The sequence below is a fragment of the Staurois parvus genome, unplaced genomic scaffold (assembly GCF_062004578.1).
Source record: "Staurois parvus isolate SC_StPar_1 unplaced genomic scaffold, SC_StPar_1.0 ptg000439l, whole genome shotgun sequence".
NCBI classification, from domain to species: Eukaryota; Metazoa; Chordata; class Amphibia; order Anura; family Ranidae; genus Staurois; species Staurois parvus.
This window is the reverse complement of record NW_028318235.1, coordinates 7,469,786-7,478,538: the sequence shown is the minus strand read 5'-3', so window position 1 is coordinate 7,478,538 and position 8,753 is coordinate 7,469,786. Positions and strand designations below refer to the sequence as shown.

The following is an 8,753-nucleotide window of genomic DNA, read 5'->3' as shown; positions in this document are numbered from 1 at the left end:
GGCCCAGGATTTCTTGTCTATGGTGATTTTATATTTGTCATTTCCACCAGGATATTGTTCTCCTAAAAAGGAATTTCTCTCAATTGTCCGCATCTGGTTCTGGCTACGATCCAATCTCACCGTTTCTTCAGAAAGACTGATTCTTTTGCATTTCTGATGGCACCTGTTACTGTGTCACTGCCCACTCTGTTGGACTGCTTTTGGATGTCCCAACAGACTTAAAGAATAGGCTCACCTTTTCGGAAAAGAATTTCACTTTTTATAATAGAAGTGTTTTGTAATATCATTTCTGACCCAGCCATCTCAATGTACATACCTCAACTACAGTAGCTTTAAAATTTCATTTGATTGCGTGTGTTGCTGCATCACAGAAAACAGCATTACAGGGTGTGTTCACCAGTTTGGGCCACACCTCCCTCATTACTATACCACCTTCCACCCACTTTCCATAAAATCCGATTGTACAATCTCCTTTAGATCTTACATCAGCCTGTTTGATTGGATACAGAGTGATTGGATAGATGGTGTGTCCTTCTATTATATAGTTTTGGTAAATCTAAAGGAGATTGTATAGTGTATGGCCACCTTTATACACTTAAAATGAACTAGTTCTGCTCTTGAGCCATTCATTAACAGCACACCAAACTCCTTATGTTTTTACAATTTACGAGCTGGGATGTACACTGAAATTTTCCATAGATCAAACTGGAGGTCAATTTTTTTCTGCAAAAGTACATAGGGAAAATGGAATTTATAAAAAACAGAAGTGAACTTAGCCTTTGTAAATAGAAAGGCTACAGTTAGCGCTCCAAAGTGTCAGCAGCTGAACATTCAAGGAAAACACATAAAAAGTCCCAAAGTGGATATACAAATATAAAATGCAGCGCTGTGCGATATTGCTTTGGTATAGGTGACAGAAATATAGACATAAAACCAAACACGGAATATAGAATATATATCATAAATGGATAAAATGCAGTCCTGTAATGGTGCTCGCTGTTCTCCAGTGCAAATGATAGAAATGCGCACTAACCAGAAGCGTATTGGTAATACGTATGTATATAGATAATCCTGAAGAATCCCCTCTCTTTCTGGTCAGAAGCTGGATAGGAGCTGGATGATGTAGAAATGAAGCGCCCTCGTGTGGAGAAAATGAAGTCCCACAGGCCAGAGATATCCTTGCAGAGATGTGTGGAATGGATAATCCCTCTTCTCTGGAACTGGTGCAAGGGTCACTCTAAGGCTGCAAAAATGAGAAGCTCTTCCTGTTTTCAGTCCGGGTACTTGGCGAGCAGGATGGAGGCTCCGAGATACCAGGATGCAGCAACCTGAAAAAACAGAAGTGAACTTAGCCTTTGATTTTAGAAATTCCTGTGACTTTCAATGGATGAGAAGGAAAATAGGATTTTTATAATTGCTGTAAAATCCTTTTCTTGTAGTTCATTAAGGAGCACAGGTTTCTCTCCACTGTTTTATTGTTGCATTTGGTACTACTGTTTTAAAACATTGATGGTTGTGCGCTGAGTTATTCTGTGCTGTCCAACAGCTTTTTTTGTTGCTAGTGTCCATTTCTTCTGTAGATAGAAGCTTAATAAGTCTATGAATTCCAATCTCCCTTAGGACAAGTACAAAAATCAATTTCTTATGAATAATGTGTGATTATAAGCTGGGGGCAGACCGTTGTATTTTTTAAATGCAGACTCTGCTTCTTGTGTACATCATGGTTGTGCTTTTGCAATACTTACAATGTAAGTCAGAGTTGGCTAACTAATTGAAAATTAATCTGCTATCATGTGTTGATTTACCTGTTTTGTCGCACTTTTGGCTTGCAAGTGAAATATGTTTGAGTATCTTCTAAGATTATTCGAAATATATTGACAGATGCATTTGATCTGCTTCAAGCCCTGCCACAGAAGCAATTGTGTATTTTGCCTAAATACAAATTTGCCGTGTTTAAAACATACACTTTGTAAAGTAAACAACCTCTGCTCTGCAAATCCATACACCTCTGCCTGATACTGCACACTCCAACAAAAGCATCCCCGTCCATGGTGGTCTCATGGATTACTATGTGTAAGCTGCACTCATGGCAGCCTTCAGTAGTACTGCAGAGTGTGGCTTAACAAAAGTAATACAGTGGGGAAAATATTATTTGATCCCCTGCAGATTTTGTAAGTTTGTCCACTTGCAAAGAAATGAACGGTCTATAATTTTTATCATAGGCGTATTTTAAATGATAGAGACAGAAAATCAACCAAAAATCCACAAAAAGACGATACAAATGTTATAAATTGAGTTGCATTTCATTGAGTAAAATACTGTAAGTATTTGATCCGCAAGCAAAACTTGACTTCGTACTTGGTGGAGAAACCTTTGTTTGCATGCACAGAGGTATGACTTTTTTTGTAGTTGGTTACTAGGTTTCTTTGCTGTTGCTTGGCAACTTGAAGTTTCAGCTCCCCCCATAAATTTTCTATAGGATTAAGGTCTGAAGACTGGCTAGGCCACTTCATAACCTTAATCTGCTTCTTCTTGAGCCACCTTTTTGTTGCCTTGGCAATATGTTTTATGTCATTGTCATACTGGAAGACCCATCTATATCGCATCTTCCGTGTTCTGGCTGAGGGAAGAAGGTTCTCATCCAAGATTTTACAATGCATAGGCCCGTCCATTGGCCCCCCAATGCAGGCCTGTACCTTTTTAGCAGAGAAACAGCCCCAAACATAATGTTTCCAACTCTGTGTTTGACTGTAGGGATGGTGTTCTTAGGATCATAGTCAGCTTTTTTTTTTCTTCCTCCAAACATGGCAAGTTGAGTTAAAGGATAAGTTCACCTTTTTAGAAAAAATAAAAATGCACATTTTTTTTTTATCCCTACAGTAAAGGAAATAAGTATTTGATTCCCTGCTGATTTTGAATGTTTGTCCACTCCCAAAGAAATGATCAGTCTAAATATTGAATGGTAGGTGTATTGTAACCCTGAGAGACAGAATAGCAACAAAAAATTCAAAAGAAATGCATGTCTAACAAATTATGTACTGATTTGTATGTACATGAGGGAAATAAGTATTTGATCCCCTTCACATGACTTAGCACATGGTGGCAAATCCCTTGATGACAATCATGGAGGTCAGACGTTTCCTGTAGTTGGCCACCAGGTTTGAACACATCTCAGGAGAGATTTTGGCCCACTCCACTTGGCAGATCCTCTCCAAGTCATTGACGTTTGGCAACTCAAACTTTCAGCTCCCTCCACAGATTTGCAATCGGATTAAGGTCTGGAGACTGGCTAGGCCACTCCAGGACCTTAATGTGCTTCTTCTTGAGCCACTCCTTTGTTGCCTTGGCCGTGTGTTTTGGGTCATTTTCATGCTGGAACACCCATCCACGACACATTTTCAATGCCCTGGCTGAGGGAAGAAGGTTCTCACCCAAGATTTGACGGTATATTGCCCTGTCCATCGTCCCTTTTATGCGGTGCAGTTGTCATGTCCCTTTAGCAGAAAAACACCCCCAAAGCAGAATGTTTCCACCACCATGTTTGACAGTTGGGATGGTGTTCTTGGGGTCATAGGCAGCATTCCTCCTCCTCCAAACATGGCGAGTTGAGTTGATGCCAAAGTGCTTGATTTTGGTCTTATCTGACCACAACACTTTCAACCAGTCCTCCGCTGCATCATTCAGAGATTCAGTGACAGAGTTCAGACGGGCCTGGACATGTGCTTTCTTGAGCAGAGGGACCTTGTGGGCACTGCAGGATTTCAATCCTTGTCGGCATAGTGTGTTACCAATTGTTTTCTTGGTGACTGTGGTCCCAGCTGCCTGCGAATGATTTCATTAACTGTTGTCACCTTCTCGCCAAGCTGCTTGGTGATAGTTTGGTAGCCCAGTCCAGCTTTGTGTAGGTCTACAATCTTGTCCCTGACATCCTTGGATAGCTCTTTGGTCTTTGCCATGGTGGAGAGTTTGGAATCTGATTGTTTGATTGCTCCTGTGAACAGGTGTCTTTTATACAGGTAACAAAATGAGATTACCAGCACTGCCTTTAAGAGACTGCTTTTAATCTCAGTTTGTTACCTGTATGAAATACACCTGGTAGCCAGAAATCCTGCTGAATGATAGGGGATCAAATACTTATTTCGCTCATGAACATGCAAATCAGTGTATAATTTGTTAGACATGCATTTCTTTTGAATTTTTTATTGCTATTCTGTCTCTCAGTGTTACAATACACCTATCATTCGATTTTTAGACTGATAATTTCTTTGTGAGTGGGCAAACATTCAAAATCAGCAGGGGATCAAATACTTATTTCATTCACTGTATATGGGATAAGGGTTATGTGCAAAAGTGGCTACTTAACTGTTTATACTGTAGTATTTTTCATTATTACTAGGAGTAAGTTTGCTGTTGATCCAAAGAAGCACGCAAGATTTTATTTATTATTTTTGTCTACAGGAGCCTGTAAACCATTGCACCAGCGATCAACAGATCACTGGTGCCATGCAGGTCTCCCGCAGATCTGTCCATATATCTGCTTGCTCGTACGGGATGTGCAAGCAGCTCTGACGGACAATGAATGTGCTACTTGGCACTGTAGTTCATTGAGGACTACAAGCTGACAGCCACTGAGGCTGTTGGGACTTGTAGTCTCTAATTCACAGATGACTTTGAAGAGCCCCATACGGCCACTTTTTAAAAAAATAAATTGACAGCTAATGAGGGGGGGCAAGATCCCCCTATTAGCTGTCACAGCGGGGATTGGGGAGCAGGGGCTGGTCTGATTGTATGAATATGGGTATAACCTGTTACGAAAGGTGAACTTCTCCTTTAATGCCAAAGAGCTCAATTTTGGTCTCAGTTGACCACACCACTTTCTCCCAATCCTTCCCTTAATCATTTAGATGTTCATTGGCAAACTTCAGAAGGGCCTGTACGTGTGCCTTCTTGAAGAGGGGGACCTTGCAGGATTTCAATCCATGGCTGCGTATTGTGTTACCAATGGTTTGTTTGGTGACTGTGGTCCCAACTACACTGAGATCATTCACAAGCTCTTCCTGATTCTGGGCTGATCCCTCACTGTTCTCCTTACCCCATGAAGCGAAATCTCGCACGGAGCTCCAGACCGAGGGCAATTGATGGTTATTTTGTATTTCTTCCATTTGAGAATAATTGCTCCAACAGTTGTCTCCTTCTCACCAAGCTTCCTGCTGACGGGTCTTGTAGCCTGTTCCAGCCTTGTGCAGGTCTACAATATTGTCCCTGATGTCCTTTGACAGCTCCTTGGTCTTGTCCATGAGGTTTAAATGGAAGAAAGAGATTCTGTGGACAAGTGTCTTTTATACACATAACAAGTTCTTGTTAGGAGCACCTTCTTAAATTGACAGGACTAATCTGTTTACCACATGAGCACACAGCGAGTCTGTGGAGCCGGAATTATTGTTGGTTGGTAGGGGATCAAATACTTATTTTATTCACTGAACTGCAACTCAATTTATAACATGTTAATTGTGTTTTTTCTGGATTTTTGGTAGATATTGTCTCTATAATATAAAATACACCTATGATACAAAGAATTGAAGGGTCTACAATTTTTAAGTGGGCAAACGTACAAAATTTGCAGGGGATCAAATTTTCCCCACTGTAAGTAAAAAACCCAGTGGGGCCATGCTTTCAAAAAAGTCATAACCAAAACTGCTTCAAGGGAAACACTGCAATACCTCAACATAAGTGTCCACTAAAAATAAATTCTATTTCTCTTTATGTACTTTTTTTAAACTATGAATGTGAACATTTGCATTGTATTTGTACAGCTATTTATACAAAATTCTTTAGCATATAATACATGTACTAAATTGATATTTATCATTGTTTGTCAGTTTTAAAATAATTTAAATATCTTGGAGTTGAAAAGCTACAATACAGATGAGGACAAGTTTGTTGGTACCCTCATTGAAACAGTACTTTAGTCCTCCTGAAAAGTGAATTTAAAGTATAACTAAATGCAAATATAGATTTAATTTTTTTTTTTGCGTTTGATAGAGGGGAGAGGGGTTAGAACACCTCTCAGTAATTACTGCTGTCTGTGCCCCTGGTAAGGAGATTCACCCTATTTGTCCTGTTTACCATTATCGAAAGTAAGGGAAAAGCCCAAATCTTGGGTTGTACCTAGAAAAGTAATAGAGGGGAAATCTTCCAATGGATACACTAGTTCTGCAGACCTGGGGGTCCCCAAGGATTTCCCTTAATTTGCAGGGATTTCCTCTTGCTTCCTGTTTGGCTATGGGACAGGGAGTGAAGGTAAATGCAATAAGACAATCTCTGCAAAAAAATATCTTACAGGGGTTATAACCCTTCCTTATCCTATCAAAAATGAAAAACAAAGTTTTGCCCATATGTTCTACTTTAAAGCAGTTGCCTCATATATAACTGTATGTATGTTTTGGTATAGCCTAGAGTAATGGTAAGAAAAGGGGAAAATAAATTATCTTTATTTTACAAAGATGATTTTAAATGGCTTGTACAAATTTGTTGGTAACTACAAAAGATTATAGGTAATTCGATCATAATGATCTTTTTAACTGTGTTCTGCAATTAGTATTCCAAATGTCTTCATTCTTATCAGTCTATTTAATTGGTTACAAGTAGTGACTTTTTGCATCACACTGAACATGGCTTAGGTAAGGAAAAGGAGAGAGTTGTCTAAGGTGATCAGAAAATGCAAATAGACCAGCATGTCAAGTGTAAAGGCTACAAGACCATATTGAAGTAGGCTGATATTCCTGTGACAACAGTTGCAAACATTAGAAATTTTTGGGTCCATGGGAGTGTAGTCAACTGCCCTTGCTGTGACTGCAGCAGGAAAATTGATTCCTGAACAGAAGGATGGTATGAATAGTAGACATATATCCAAGGAAATCTTCTGAAGAGATATAAGCTCCAAGGTCAATCACACCATCTGAGTGGCAGTGGACTCAATGAAAGAAGATCCAGGAGCACTGTTAACTACTTCATGTTTGCCCACAGCCTATAAATGGTGGATGGAAATCAGCGCTGATATGGGTTAATGTACCTGTATGTCAGCCTGCATCAGAGGCTCCTGTGCGTGTCAGAAAGCCTGCACCTGGGAGGCCCTGTGATGCCTGGACAGAGCAGATCACACTACCGCTGTGTCCATGTAATCACATGGTCTTGTATACAATGCAAACTGAAAGTCTGCATTGGTTCTCACTGTGAAAGCAGAGAGAACCAACGCTGCACAGTCACAGTGCATGTACACCTAGAGTGCCGTGCCAGCCTGCCCCAAGTAACAATGCAGCAAGTCCCAGTGTCACCAGTGCTCAGTTATTCCACCATACTCCATACCAATGTCCTGATTACTGCCATATGTTATACCAGGATCACTGTTATACCACATACCAGCGCCCTGATCACTGCCATACCCCATATTGGCATCCTGATCAATATTCAAATTAAAAAAAATATATATATATATATATATATATATATATATATATATATAAAAATAAAATTTATTTTCACATTCACACACCACAGTTTGTAGACACTACAACTTTCACACAGACTAAATAATATACACTGTTCTGGGTTATTTTTACCAAAAATGTAGCGGAATACATTTTGGCCTAAATTTATGAAGGAATAAAATTTAGCAAATACATAACCTAACAAAAAATAAGAAAATGTGGGGGTTTTTTTTCAATAGTTTTGGTATTTTTACATTTATACAGTAAAAAAAAAAATTAAACCCAGTAGTGATTAAATAACACCAAAAGAAAGCTGCGTCTGTCTCAAATATGCTAAAAATTTCATTTGAGTACAATGTTGCATGTCTGAGTAATTGTCACTCAACGTGTGACAGTGCTGAAACCAGGAAATTGGCCTGGACTAGAAGGGGATGAGTGTGTCCAGACTTGAGGTGGTAAAAAGAAAAATGTAAATGGGTTAGACTGGAACTTTCTACAATGTACATTGACAAGCCTGTGCTTTTCAATAAGGGTATATGAAAAATGACCCTTTCATAGAAATTAACACTTTACATACTGTGAAACATGAATGAGGGTCGGCTATGTTTTGGAACTACGTCTTGCATGGGGTGCCATGAATCTGCAGGTCACAAGGAAATCTAAAGGCTATCAAGAAATTCAAGGCCAAAATGTACTGCTGCCCAGTGTCGGAAAGTTCTGTCTCTGGTCAACGGTCCTCCTGACAGAATAATGTCTCACAACACAGCTAAACGTGCCCAAGAATGGCAAAGAACACAACATTGGACTGGGCTAAAGTGACCTTTAATCTGAATTCTGAAACATGTACGGTATATTAGAAAAAAAAAAGACAGCCAAAACAAGCTTAGGAACAGTGGGCCAAACTTCCTTTTGCCAGGTACAAACGTTTCATGGTGAGCTACTGAAATTGCTTGTTTGCAGTGATTGTCTCTGAGCCCTGGTTCACAGTATGTTACTGCTGGCAGGACAAAGAACTGTGTTTACACACAGGTCTCTCCCCTGTCAGTGATGATCGCCGGGTGGCGGCCGGGACCCGGTGATCGAAATTCCTTAGCTGCCTAGGGCGGCGCACGCCCCCTACCCAGAAATGCAAAATATATATATACATATACAGTGAATGAAATAAGTATTTGATCCCCTGCTGACTTTGAATGTTTGCCCACTCACAAAGAAATGATCAGTCTAAAAATCGAATGGTAGGTGTATTGTAACACTGAGAGACAGGAT

General features: G+C 39.8%; 1 long non-coding RNA gene across 2 annotated transcripts in view; it reads right to left on the bottom strand.

Moving 5' to 3' along the window:
- Nucleotides 1–649: 649 nt before the first annotated feature.
- The window catches only part of LOC149454068 (uncharacterized), a 66,354-nt gene continuing 58,250 nt past the window's right edge, over nt 650–8,753 (bottom strand). For both annotated transcript variants that reach the window (XR_016314389.1, XR_016314390.1), the window contains one exon: nt 650–1,328. This is a non-coding gene — a long non-coding RNA (uncharacterized LOC149454068). The remainder of the gene's footprint in view (nt 1,329–8,753) is intronic.